This window comes from Symphalangus syndactylus, chromosome 24, assembly GCF_028878055.3.
Source record: "Symphalangus syndactylus isolate Jambi chromosome 24, NHGRI_mSymSyn1-v2.1_pri, whole genome shotgun sequence".
Classification (NCBI taxonomy): Eukaryota; Metazoa; Chordata; class Mammalia; order Primates; family Hylobatidae; genus Symphalangus; species Symphalangus syndactylus.
The window spans coordinates 71501257-71516381 of NC_072446.2; positions in this window are offsets into that span (position 1 = coordinate 71501257).

The following is a 15125-nucleotide window of genomic DNA, read 5'->3' on the forward strand; positions in this document are numbered from 1 at the left end:
GATCTGCACGCCTCGGCCTCTCAAAGTGCTGGGATTACAGGCATGAGCAACCGCGGCCTGTGAGGGCTTTCTACTTTTAAGATGTCAGGACGTATAGCCTGGGAGGTAAATGGTAGTATATATATACATATATATATATATATGTATATATATATACACACACACACTGTATATATATACATATATACGGTATATTATACTATATATACATATATACTGAATATTATACTCTATATATACATATCTACTGTATATTATATGTATATATATATATACACATACACACATACACACATGAGACAGAGAGAAGAGATAGACAATTTCATGTGAAAATATAAACTGTTAACATAATATTTTGCTTCTCTGAGGAATATTTAGCATTGTTCTCAATCTTCTCTGCAGAATTTAAGCATTTTTCTCAGAACTCACCAGATAGAATGAGGGAGGGGCCATATGATACGAGCCAGAGATGAAGGGAGAACAATAGAGAGGGTGCTTTGGGAAAAATAGTACAGTAAGGCTAGGGAATACTTCTCTCCAACAAAAAGACCAAGGTCACAGCTGTATCTCTTCAGAAGCCAAACTTTCTTTTAAAATGTCAATTTCCATCTATTTCTTGCTTCACAGACATTCCATTCATTGCTGGATTTCAAATAAAGCCTTTCCATGTGCAACCTTTCTATAGAAAAAGAGAAATATGGGGGGCAGTACAGTCTAAGAAGTGATTAAGAATATCTAGTGGACTTTCCCAGACTGTAAATCTTTACATATATCTGAGCCTAATGAGGTGATTTATTGTGCTATAATGCACAGTGAACTATACAGATGCTTCTTTTTGATCATGCTGCAGAATGGAACTAAATACTAAATACCAAATAGCACTCCCATGATTCTTATACATGTCATTCATATGGCATATTTATGCTTTTTTATATAGCAATTCTTATTCTTAGCTCTTAGGCAATTACGGAATCTTTTTGTCATTTTAATAATCATGCTCCATTTGAGTTATGCAAGGTAGAAATTCTAAGTAGAAAATCTTGTTTTTATTGAAAGTTTTTAGTAAACATTTTGGAAAAAGTCTGTTTTTTGATGCTACTTCTGCACACTTTCTCAACATGATATTACTTGGTATTGTCCTTATTAACCATAGTACACCATATTCTGCAAATGTTAGAGAGGGTTAAAAATCAGTCATGTATAAGTAAAGCTAATGAAATAGAAAGGAAACCATATTTAGGAAATGGAAGGCAGAAGCAAATGTATTAACCGTGAGTTAGAAACGGTTTAGTCTTTGGAATGAAGCAGCAAGAGTTTAAAAATCTGGTTTGTGATTCACTAGCTTTGTGACCTTGGAGAATTACTTCAGATTTCTGAGTATCAGTTTAGTAGGTGATATCAATTGCAACTTCGCAGAAATATCACAAGTATTAAATAAAGGACTTAGTATCTGGGAGAGCATAGAAAATTACTAATAGTTACATTTTTGTTAATATTACCGTTATTATTATCATACGTATAGTATTTTCTTTCACTGACAATGCATTTAGGACATAAGGAGAACTATAGAACAGTGCTTCTCCAACTTAAATGCAGAGCATGAATCACCTGGAGTTTTGTCAAAATGCGAATTCTGACTCAGTAGCCCTGCAAACTAAGGAAATCTTGATAATGCTGGTGCTGCTAGTTCACCAACAGACCACACGTTTTGCAACAGCTATATAGAATGTCCTGTTTCTTTTTTTAATCACAAAACATGGCAAGCTCTAAAATAAAGCAGAATAACAGATTTAAATGTTAATACTCATGTCCTCAATTTATAATTTCTCCCTCCCTAACAATGGTATAATTCTGATTAAAAATTAGCAAAGAAAAAAATGGAAATTAATCTTCCTATGTTTATTCTTTTAACAAATTCTGTGTGATTACTACTGGGTTACTTGCTGTAGGAAATAGAAAAATTGCTTTGACATAGATCCTCAAGAATCTGTCCCACTACAAGCTTATTTTTGTAGGAAGCTAAAAGATTTATATAAATAACCGTAATTAAAGAGACAAATGAAGAAGTGCAATGAAAGACGTAGGGAAAGTGCTAGAGGAGTTCGGGGTGGAGGAAAATTATCCTCAAATAATATCTATGCGTAACATTATGCTATCTTCCCTAACCAGCGCTTGACCAGATTGTCACAGTGAACTTTGGTCCTTTCTTATATCTTAGTTTTGGTTCCCACATCCTTCTGTTTGGGGAAGTTCTTGTTTTCCTCATGTAATGACAACAACACTTAAACAATGTATACTAGATAAAAGGAACTATATTGCTTTATTTACATAGTTAATTTAATTTGTACAATGAACTATGAAGTAATCAGCATTATTTCCTTCATTTTACATATGAGAAAATGGAGAATCAGCGACATTGAATCATCTCAAGTTTCTAAAATATCCACTCTCACCAGGCTGTTTACCCTGTTTTTGTCTGTATGCTGCTATAACAAAATGCCACAGATTGAGTAATTCATAAAAAACAGAAATGTATTTCTCACAGTTCTGGGGCTGAGAAGTCCGAAATCAAGGCAGTGGAGATTTGGCAGTTGGTCCCGCGGTGGCACCTTCTTGCTTCGTCTTCACGTGACAAAAGTGGGCAAAAACGGACAATGTAACGACATGGCAGAAGAGACTGAGGAGCCCGGCATTCCTCTAAAGCATCTTTTACGAGGACGTTTATCTCATTCATGAGGGTGGATCCTTCTTCATTTAATCACTTAACCAAAAGCCCCATCTCTTGATGTCATTGTCCTGGGATTTTAGTTTCAACATACAAACTTTGGATGGGCACATAGGTTCAAATCATAGCACCCTCCAAATTATAATGCCTCTCTCATGCCTGTTCTCCTTGAAGTACCCTCTGGTTTTGCTCTCTTCATTCTTGCCATCACAGTTAACCCTTCAGTTCCATTTCTTTAAGTAATCTCTAAATTTGTAAGATGGTTCCATCTTTTTTTTTTGTATATGGCAGTCTCTCAAACATATTTGTCATATGAAGTAAGCAGGTAAATATGTAAATGCCAGCTAAATTTTAGTGAATGATATAATGGCCTAAAGTTGTATCTACCCTTCAGCCAAATATATTTACTTTTAGTAGCAATCTCCTGTCATATACAAAGTCACGACTCTAGGGGTAAACATTTTAGCCTGTGGGTAAGATGTAAAGCAGTGGTATGTTATAGTGACAACTCACTGTCATAGCACTGGGACATGCTCCTCTATCTGCTACAAATTGAATCAACAAAATATATATGATTTTGTCAGATTTAAATGTATGCTCCTGTTAGTAAAATAAAAGTATGGGAAAACTTTACGGAGTAGATTTAATAGAAATGTTTTCCTGAGTTATCTGCCTTCTTTATTTTTATGTTATGCTTTAAGTCTATGGTCAATGTATAGAGCTATGATTGATGTGCTTTTCCAATTCTGTTCAGATCAGACAGGTTAATTTTCTTCTTTTAAATCTTCTTGAATTTTGTCTAACACTTTTTGTTCCAATTTCTTACTAGATTATACTCCCTTCCCTAACTGCTTCATGATTACTTATACACAAACAATATTATGATATTGACACATTGAATTCATTTTAGGTGATGATTTTGGTCATAAACATGAGCAGGTTGTGAAGTGTTTCAGCCATCCCAGGGCATGGCTGTGAGTCCCTTGTCTAATGTTTCAAAAAAATCTTGAATTTGTGATGATGCTGTGATGGTCCCTCAGATATTCTTACACACATCTTTGCCCCTTGTTCCCTCTAACTTTCCTCTTCTGATAAAAAAGCAAACACTGCCAAGCTCAAATGGAATTACATTTGGATGCAAGTGTCACTATGCAATGGTTGCCAATAAAAGTACACAAGGAATTTCATTATGGTGAATTAAAGGCAAACAGACTTCAGAGAAATGAGCACGAACATGAAAATGGCGCATGGTACGCGGATCTCACTGGAAAGTCATTCGGTACACAATGTTTTCACTAGAAAAATCCATTAGCTTTAGCTAGAAATTGAAATTACTTTGTAGGAAATCAGAATAAAATATGTGAAAACATTATATTCTGTGCAAGATTAATACCACGCCTGGTGTTGAAAGGTTTGTGGTCTTGCTTCGACGATGCTAAAAGGTCAGAAACCACAAAGATGCATATGTGTTGTCGTTTGCACAGTTACTAATTTTTCTCATTATTTCCATAATGCGATGTGCTGTTTCAACAGAGAAACCCTCTGGAGAGTGGCTTGCACTGTTTTCAGGCAGCTCTTTTGCTTTCATGTTTTGGCCTTGGCCAGGGAATTCAGACAGACTTTTCAGTTATTTTCGACAAGAATGTATTCATTGATTGTTTTAAATAATAATAAATAGATTTTAAAATTACTGTACATTACTGCACTTTAAACGCCATGAGGTCAAGGACTCTAAAGTCTGGACATCATTGTATACCCTACATCTTGCACAAGGTTTAGAAAAAATGGCATGGACACCTATTTTTTGAATCAATAAATGAATACATAAAAGAATTCCAAACTCTAGTCCAAGGTTTTAGATTAATAATGTATTAAAATGCGTAAAATTTATAGACAAAACTCTTCTTATTTAGAAGTTTATTCTTTAGTTGGAGAGATAAAATATATGCACATAAAAGCTTAAGGAAAAATAATAAGGGTTTTGAAGTACTTACTATGTGAAAAATTTAGCATAAATCTTACATCCATTTATTTAACACATTTTATACGTTGCATTATTTATATATAGTGCTGATTGGTAGAATTCATATGTGAACGGAACTATAAAAATTTTGAGGATAAGCACTAGAAACACAGAATAAATAGAGTGTTAACATGCAAAACACAGAAATACTTCAATTGACTAGGTGAAAGAAAAGATTTCTGGTTCCATGTACACTGATTATTGAGGGATGAGTATGACATTATTATGCCAGAATCAATAAATATTTTAAATAGGGAGAAAACTATAATTATATATCTTTGTGTTCAACAGGAGTAGCAGTACTGATAAAGTAGAAGTTTGTTATACCTTTTTTATAGTCTTTTAAAGTTGTTTATAAATAAAATCTACTCTTAGTTAATTAATGGTTGATGTTCATTGAAGTGTTTTCAAATTTTTGACCTCTGAATTGCCTTGTACATATGGAGAAATAAAGCTTGCCTAGCATAATTTCTTGAGTGGAGAATGAATGATCTGGATAGATTTGTTGACAATATGTCTGTACTTATTTTATTAATTCTTTAATCTTCATGAAGAAAAATATAAAAGTCATATTCTAGTATTTTATACCATGGAAAAAATGTCTTATCCTTTTCCTAAGGAAAAATACATCATGACACAAAAGTAAAGTTAATTAAATTACTTACTTTATTAATTAACTGTCTATTATTTCTATGGGTTGAAGTAAATTTGATACTCAATGCTATTTAATCTAATTCTAAAAGCTTGAATGAGTAATGATTTTTTCATGTAAGGTTAGTTGAAATAAATTATCACTGATTTTCAGATTTAATATTAATTAGCTATTGCATATTCTTAATGGGAAATAAGTGTTTCAAAAGCCCTTTTTGGTTGCGAAAAGACCACGCCCATTGTAGACTTCTTAGAATACATCACATCTGGCCTCCTTTTTAGAGTGGGGAATTCAACTCATAAGTGGCTGGACATTGATTCTGAACATTTTGAACATTATTTGCCTGTCTTCACTCATACTGGTTGCTGTTCTTTTATAAGTAATCACCATGTTTAGCATGCACTTGAACTATTGTTACTTAGGGTGCTTGACTATTTACAAGTCTCACTAGGATTCTAGGTATTCATTAGTCTCGTGGTGTGTATTTGCTGATGGTCCTATTATCTTTGTTGGTTCAGTTACACAGTACCATCCAAGATGCTGCAACACATTATACACAGGCTATGGGTTGTGGGAGCTACAGATTTCAGTTATTATTTAGGCTCAGAAACTTAGAATCTCTGCAAGGTTGGACATGATCCTTAGTCTTGTTTTAAGACCGTCTTGTTTTAAAAGTTAAACCCAAATTCTTAAAATATAGAATAGGGGTGCTAGTAGTGCTCACAGAATTGTAGTAAAGATCAGCTGGGAAAGAAGAGCCTATTAAACAGAGCCTGGTATTTAATAAGTATCAGCTGCCTTCAATTAGGAATCTGTGTTGTCATGATTAGAAGATTGCTGGTTTATTTTACAGATCTGTAAGTATAGCCAAAATATGTCAAAATAACCACCAGAAAGAATCATATACCGTCCCTTGAACATTTCATCCCTAGAATCTAGCCAGATTAGCATCTCTATACTGGCAATACTGTTAACACAGATTGTGCTCAAACCCCTCATTGACTTTTCAGCACCTGTAAATTACTGGAGATTTAGGAAGAAGTCTGGGGTTATGGCTTAGTTAAGCTGAGTGGCCAGAAAGTGTGAGATGCTGGATGCCTCCTCCAGTTCATTTCTCCAGCGGCCGCACCAGGCGTATCCATAGCTCCGCTCCCGGGAGCTCGTCTCCGGCGTGGGGTGTGTGCGCACCCCTGGCCGGGCGGAGCCTGGAGCCTGCTCATTAGCAGCGCGGGCAGCTCGTGCGCCCGCAGGAGGGAGGCGGAAGCACAGCCCTGAGCCGCCAGCAGGAGGAGGGAGCGCGGCGGCTGCAGGCAGGGGAGGGAGAGGAAAGAACGGAGGGACGGTTCCCGGACAGAGCGGGAGGAATCGGGGAGCGGCCAGTCCAGGGGGAGCTGCTCCGCTGCGCTGCGCTCGTTATTCACAGGACGCGGCGGCGCTTCCCGGGGCCGCTTCCCGGTCCCCTGGGTGGAGGCTGCCATCTAAACCTGACTCCAGGTGAGTTCCCCAAAGAGGCGAAGCGAGGGGTCTCGAACCAGAGACTTGGAACTGGCGAGGCTGCTCGGCTCCCCAAGCGCTGCTGCCTTGACATTTCCCGATTCACGGGAGGTTTTGGGGGCGGCTGCACAGGCTGGAGGGGCGGATGGGCGGTTGCGATCCTCAGCCGGCGTGGGGGCGTTCGGGAGGAATTAGCTTCAGTGAACGGGGTTTTAGGAGATGTCCGCAAGGCACGCGCTATGTACGCGTTTCTAGACGAGCTTTTGAGACAGAAATTTGGCTTCCCGGATGCCCGTTTTGGCCTTCTGTCCTTCCTTTTGCTTGCCTCATGCCCAATTTTCCAAGCCGAGGAAAGGACTGGAAGGGCGTGGAAGTAGGAGGTCTGGGCACAGCATTCGGCAGGGCAGCCCTGGTCTCCAAGTTTGGGGGTGGGGGGTGGGACTCTTTTCCTTTCAGCCTAATTTACCAGGGGAAAACCCGCAGAGCACCTTGAGGTGCCTTTGCTCCGCACCCTCCATAAGCTTATTAGAAGGAACTTGAGGCTCGCTAGACAACCTGTGACAGGTGACGGCAATTTAGCTTAAAAGCCATGTTGGTTCACTTCGTCTCCTCTTTATCCTTTGTTGCAAAATTGATACCTTTTTGGATTTCTTTAACAGCACAAAGTTTAAGTGGCCGGCTGACAGGAAATATTTCTTTTGAAAATGCTATGAGAAAAGTGATGAGTTAACGTTGAGAGAAAGGCAACTTTATTTTCTCGGAAGAACTTTGGGGAAAGAGATTGATAGGGAAATTCTGGGCATGAAATTATGGACATTTCCCACAGAACTTCCTTCATTTATTTATTTTTTTACATTTCCTTCATTTTTTTTTTAATCGTGTGTGTGTGTATCAGAGAGACAAAATTCGTTGGAGGTATTAGGACTTTATTTGGTTTAGAAGTTTCTTTCTTACTAATAGCACTAATTTGTGATCTTCATGATTATAAGAATTTACTAAGTGTTTTGCTTTTAGGTGTTTTGGGTCTGTTTTTTAAAAAAATTCAATACTTACTTTGTGGGCCTTGCTGAATACCTCTCAATAAAATCGGTGGGCATACAGTTAGTGACATGACCCCTGTGGATTTAATAGCAGGTAAGTATACAAATGATAAGTTTAGGAAATAAATGTCAGAATCAACATTTAGGTGTGAAATTGAAATATCTTTCAAATATTTACCAAACTCTCTTATAGGATCCAATGTCATTTTATGGTCAAGAGAGCTTAAAGGTTTCTCAGATTGAGATATATGTATCTACTTTGTTAATCCAAATGTAATGTTTTATTTTGTTCTTTAATGACTGTTTGAATTCAACAAATAAAACTTGCATATTTAATGTAAGGTTCTTTCACATATATTACTTCTCCAATTTTTAATATAAATTTAAGGAGAAAAGCAATATTCCATTTTGTAGATGAAGAGACTGTGTCACAGAAGTATTACTTTACCTAGATTTCTGTAATTATTATGTTATAAACTTAGAAATTACATATTATTCTGGAACATATAAAATATATGAATGTTATAAACCATAAGAATTCAGACCTATGCTATTTAACTTCAAGTTTAGTTCTTTACCCAAACAATTGCATGACTACATTGAGACTACTGAAGTAATTATATATGAACACGCTATACGAAAAAATACTTAAAACATTTCTTATTTTTGTCGTTTCTCTTTGATATAAAATATACTATAATTTAATGGAGTTATATTCCATATTTAGATGCTCCTAACTTCCAAATAACACCTAAACTCCTAAAAACTGACCTGTGTCCTTCTTAATAGAAGTGGCTTGACCGGGAGACCCAATTTTTACTAAGAATATTCTTGGGATAATTTATGTCTTATAATCAAGATAAAGACAGGCCACATTTAGTTGTATTTTTAAACCACTTAGTGTGAAGTTGCAACGCAGACATAACTTGCTTTCAGGCTACACTGCCAGCTTTGCAGTGAATAGTCTTTAAGATTCCGTGGAAACATTGGCAGATATAGCTAATGTCTATCTGATGTAGGATTTATGAGAAAAGGAGAGGTAGAAACTGAATGCTCTTATATTTCATATGTGACCACATTCATAAAACTTTATTGATAAGTACTTTGTTGTCTGACACGGGCTGATACAAATAGGCTTCTTCAAGAGTTGAGGAAGAAAACTAAATCCCTATAATACAGCCTTTTTCCTCCTTTTCTTTCTTAAGCGGTAATAGTTGATCCTAGCTTTTGTGTGTCTATGCATGCTCAATACAGTTCGGGGTATAAGGAGAAGTTAAGCAAGAATATTGAATGCTAGCTAGGAAAGTTTTTGGAGTCTCAAATACTTTGGAACGATTTTTCACATTATATACATAAAATTCCTAGTTACATTTGGGAACTAAGTATATTATACACAACTTTGCATCTGATTACAGGATTCCCTGTACATTTATAGCTCAGGTATTCTGGAAAGAGTCAAGATAATTAGTTTTATGGCTCTTGCCCGTGTGACCTGTTTCTTTCTGGTCCTGATATTAAAAGGATGACTTAAATTTTCTGGAATGTCAAAATTTTCTCTTCCCTTGGATCCTACAAAATACTTCAAGCAGTGTATGTGTGATACTCGCTGTCATTCCAACATTTCCAATCCTCCTGAGAATGCTAAACAATGCCCTAGATTTCTTCCTTTGTAATTCTTTCAGATAGAGGGTTAGCTGAGTTAGGAAGAAAGGAGAGAGGGAGAGAAGAAGAGAGATGACATTTTATCCCTCAGGAAAGAACAAGACCAATTGTATTCCTAATTTAGAAATATTATTCTACAAACATTCCTGAACAAGAGGGCTTTGCATATACATTAAAGCAGAATACCTAGTCAACTTCTAGTTATGCCATGTAGTGAAATGGAAGTAAGATGAGCAGGCCGAGATCATTTTTGTTGGAGAACTGAGACCACATGAAATAGGTAACAGAGTTACCCCAACTGGGGGGCAAGAGGACTTGAAAGTTTCCTCCATAAATTTGCAGTTAGTACAGGGCTGCTCCAGTGATCAGAGTCATGAATGCCCTAGAGTGTCTGTATAACCCTGTACACAGGCTGAGACAGCTCTAACGGCCCAGAAAAGCCTCTGGACAGAATCACTGCACCCTTGGACATTGTCCGACCGCATGTATGAGAATAGTGAGTGCTGAGGAGTTGTGGGTAGCTCGGTACAACTCTTGCTAAAGGAGTGTCATCAACATTCATTGCTGAAAGTGAATTTTTTCATTCACATATGTGATGCCTATTAGGTCATGATTTCTTGGATACCAATTTGTACAAGATATGAATTAATTTTTGAACATCCTTTCTTAAAAGTACCATGTTCATATAGTTGCTCATTTTAATATGAGTAGTTCAGATGGGACATAATAGAGTAAGGAAATGATTGAACATCCTAAGATCTAGTGTATATACCTTTGTTCATGATGAGATTCATCCCCTGTCCCCCTTTGTAGTGACACTGATGGCATAAGGAGTATTAGATGAAATTTAATGCAGAAAACAATGGGATATATGAATGGTAGATATGGTTGACAACCACCATTTTCACTGAAGTTGTTTCAAAGCAAAGAAATTTGGGATAAATTCATTTTATTTGCTCCTGAAGGGTAATTAGGAATAAGTAGGAATTGTGAAGAGGCTGTAGTGTTGACATTAAGAGAAGTTTTTGATTCTTAAAATAGGATATATTACACAAGAGTGAACAAACAGAAGATACTGAACAAATATTCTGTCATAAGTAAGTGATGGATTATTCGGACTTGTTGAACTATGTTTTTAAATGTATTATTTAAATATTTAAATATTATTAAAACCTTAAATAATATTTAAATATTATAAAAGTTGTAGAAAATTATGTTTTCAATACAAATATACACTTATAAGCTATATTGTAGATATGGGAGTAAACAATGCAATTTTTTTTAACTGAGTGAAAAATTTAGTTTTTTAAAATTCCAAATGGAGCTAACAGCTTAGTGTGATACATATTTTGAATTTCAAAATTTGTAATCAAATAGGACAAATGTGTTGAACTGTACTTTTCTTGAAGAACCGTGATAAGAATGAGCGGTGAAAAAATTACAGCATACTTACCAGGGATCAAATACTTGCTTAGGGTTAATAAGAAAAATCTCAGCAAACGCTAGAAATGAGGTACACGATCTATCAGAGACCCATGATTAAAGTGGTATCTTGTTAGGTATATGAGCTTGAAAAGAAACGGCATAGCTTCACTTTACCCCAGTTGCTTCTTTTGTAAAACGGGGAGACTAAGAGTGTGGTAACTCAAAATCCTTTGTTAATGATTTTCTTCTTAGAACAGTGCCAGGTCCAATTAGGATTAGATTGCTATTTTTATTATTGATATTTGCCCTAGTTCTGCCTTTTATTGACTGTGTGAAACTGGTGAAGATCCCTTTCTGAAGCTTTGTTTCTTACCTACAAGCTGGGAATAGAATACTTGCTATGAAGAGTGGTTGTTAGTACATTAGAAAGGCTGGATATTTGTTGATATAAGGGGCTCAGCGCATGGTAGAAATTTGATAGCATTTTTTTCTTGCCCTCCCATGTATTACTGTGGAGACATCCCACATATTATGTCCAAGTTTTTATTTTCCCCTCAAATGCAATGTCAAGCACAAAACATTCCCATCTCCCAATTCTCTTCTGATGTTCTACAACCATTAAAGTATAGAAAACTAGAATGAGTGTTTTTATAACTTTTGCTGTACTTAAGCATGTGGAGAGAAGAGCGCTAGATCACAGGACACACTTTGATAGGAAAAGGGAAATATTTACACTGCAAACAACTTTCTCCTCATGCTTAACAGTTTTATGCTGTCATTCTGTCAGCACCAAGTGAGATTTTTCTATTTAAATAGTTTTCTATTTGTGGTATGATAATTCATGTATGGACTTCATGTAACTAACATAAATATAATGGATGGTTGAGAAGTGGTTTATTTTTACCAAGAGGAAAAAATGTGTACACGATTTTTTAAAATATTGCTTTGAAAATATTTAAAATTAATTTTGATTCAGTTGGTGGAAGATAGCGTCACAAATTCACTGCTAGTGGTATTCTTGAGAAGTAATGTTTGAATTTTCTAGGTATTGTCCCCAGACTGGCTTAAAAGAATTTAATTTTAGATGTAAATTTTCTGCTTAACATGGAAGATTTTCCCTGAAAATATTAGCTTCATCAGATACATAGTTGCTTAGGGGTAGCTGCATGGAATTATGGGAAGAGTGAAATAGAAAAAAATTTTCATGTCTAAGTTATACATACTGGTGTAATCATATTGATTGGATGATAATGATAATTACAGCAATAATGTGATTGAAAGGGTAAGCAAGTAACATATACTACAGTTACTAATATAATCCTGTGATTGAGTTTACCACTTCGTTTCTCTTTCCTGGAAACCCTTAAGTTTGTCACTATTGCACTTTATTTCCTTTGCTTATTGTAGTGGTGTATTAGTTGTATTACTGCTGCTATAACAAATTACGACACATTTACATAACTTAACACATATTTATTGTCTTGCAGTTTCAAAGGTCAGAAGTCCAAAATCACTTTAATATGGCTAAGTCAATGTGTCTGCAGTGTGGGTTCCTTCTCGAGGTGCTGAGGGGAGAATCCATTCTCTTGCATTTTCTGCTTCTGGTGGCACCTGTCTTCATTGTCTTTTCCCCATTCCTCCATTTTCAAGGTGCGTTGCTTTTATTTCTGTTTCTGTCTCCGCGCTGTCTCCTCCTTTAACTTTGAGTCCTTCTCTCCACTTCATCTAAGGACTCCTGTGATTACTTTGGACTCACGTGGATGATCTGGGATAATCACCTTGTCTCCAGATCCTTAAATGAATCGTATCTACAAGTCCTTTGGCTGTGTAAGGCAGCACATTCCCAGGGCCGGGAGATTAGGTGAAGAACATCTTTTGGGACTATTATGCAGCCTATCACAAGTGGTAATATCACTTTTATGCCTTGAGACCCTGAAATTAATGTACTTGCTTACGCATGGAAAAACAATGTATCTGTGGGGGTAACAGTTTATTTTTGAACCATTAGAAGGTATTGATGGGGAAGTTTTCATCTGACAACAGATACTGATAAATTAAATACCCTTAGATTTGTCAAAACTAGCTTTAGTAAAATATAAGTAAAAGTATTTGCACTGCTAGGGTCAAAAATATTAATTAAACCCATTATTTATCAAGGCCAAGTCCTGGATTAGTTAGGTTTAAATTAACCTAGAACATTATCTTCCATAGTGCTTAATTGTGAAGCTTAGTTCTTGTTGACAAAAGCTCATCCATATAAGAAAGCATCGAAAGGTTGGTGTTTTTTAACCTTTGCAGAATATAACTTTTCAAAGGGATGTTAGACAGTAATTCCATCACAATTGATGCAGTTCACAGACATTCTTTGTGAATATTTTATCTCATGAGTTATATCTATGACACTAATCATAGACTTCTAGAAGAAATTTAGCAATGGTCATGTCAGCCTTTCAAATCTTTCTGTAACCTAGAAGAGGATCATTGCATAAGATAGATTCATTTTCCCCTTTATTCCATTGTTGCCAGAGAGAACTTGAAATGCCCTGTTCAAATTAATTTAATGCAAATGAATTCTTGCTGCCTCACAAGTAGTTTGTCCTTCATTTTTCTTAAAATTAGATTGAAAATGGATGTGACCTGCTTTACTGGTTGTTGTGCAGGAAGCGTTGTCCTTCCTGAAAGCTCCCTCAGTTGTCAAAATGAAGCCATTAAGAGTAAAGTAAATTATATTATCTGATCATAGTATCACAATTGACCTTAAAACAATAAATTTTATAATCAGTGCAAATTGCTGAATAGTGTTTGCAGTTGTAGAAATTTCAAAGGAAACCCTGGTTGAGATACAAAGCTGCTATAATCATTTTTAAAATCTTTGTTTTTCTTTTACTTTGGAACAGTAGTGCAGTAAGTACTTTTGCCTTATTGTTCTCTCTGCCTTCCAGAAACCCTCATTCAAATATTCTAAGTTTTTAAGTCTTTTTCATTTCTTTTAATATTGTAACATTTAACAATGTCAAAGAAAGTATAATTTTTCTGGAAATCAAGCTAAAAATAAAGAGAAGCCGATGTAAATGAACATCAAATTAACAAGATTGATTAGGAAAAGTAATTTTTGAAAAGGGCCCAAAATCCCTTTGCACATAAATGCAAAAGAATTTAGTGAAAGGAGGTGAAACTGGAGTAAAGAACTCTACGGATGCGTAAGTAACTCTTAATAAGAATGAGTAACGTACATGCATATCTTTAGCTCCCAGTTTCAGAGATACAGTAGTTGTACAACAAATGGTCCTTTCCTGCTCTTAAGGAAGCCTCTCCTCCTCCAGCCATGCCATTCCTCAGAGCAAGCTCTTCCACTGAGTTTTCAGCAACCATAAGTAAGAAGGATGGTACGATAGGCTGCGTGTACATATGGCCCTCATTAGCAGGCCAACTGTTCCTTTTGCCCACCCACATCACTGGGGACATATGGCGTTACTTTGACTGTTGAAACAAGTGTGTGTGGACATATCTTGGTATGAGTAAAAGACTGTTGATTGTCTTTCTCTTGTCGCTCGTGCAACCGTCTCCTTGTGGAGATCGTATTATCCATAACACTAGATTTGAGGATGATAAATGACGTTGTTATTATTAACTGAATTTGCCTCTCTAGTTTGATCACAAAACCAGCGAATGTTTGCTTATGGAACATGTAAAGCTTATAGAAGACGGAAAGCTTACAGAAAGAAATGATGGCTTTTCTAAGCATAAGAGTCAGGTCTTTTTCAATCAAAAACTAACTCATTCAAAAATTCAAGAGTTCTGTAAAACCAGAACAGCAGAGGTTTCAGAAATGCTATTGAGATCATTTATTATAAAATAGCCATTAATGAAATGTAATAGTGAGTCTGTTGTTGTGACTATGTGGAGAAATGAATGAGAAAATATAAGATAGGCTGGAATGAAGAGAGTCATCGGATCCCAGCATAATTCATTTTGTATAGTTCACAGTATTGTAACTTTAAAAAATTATGAATTTTTTCAGTACTGTGAATTCTGAATTTGCAATATGAGGCTTTTCAATCCTTGCAACAAGTGTGTATTTTTCAGTGGTTCTAGAATTATCGG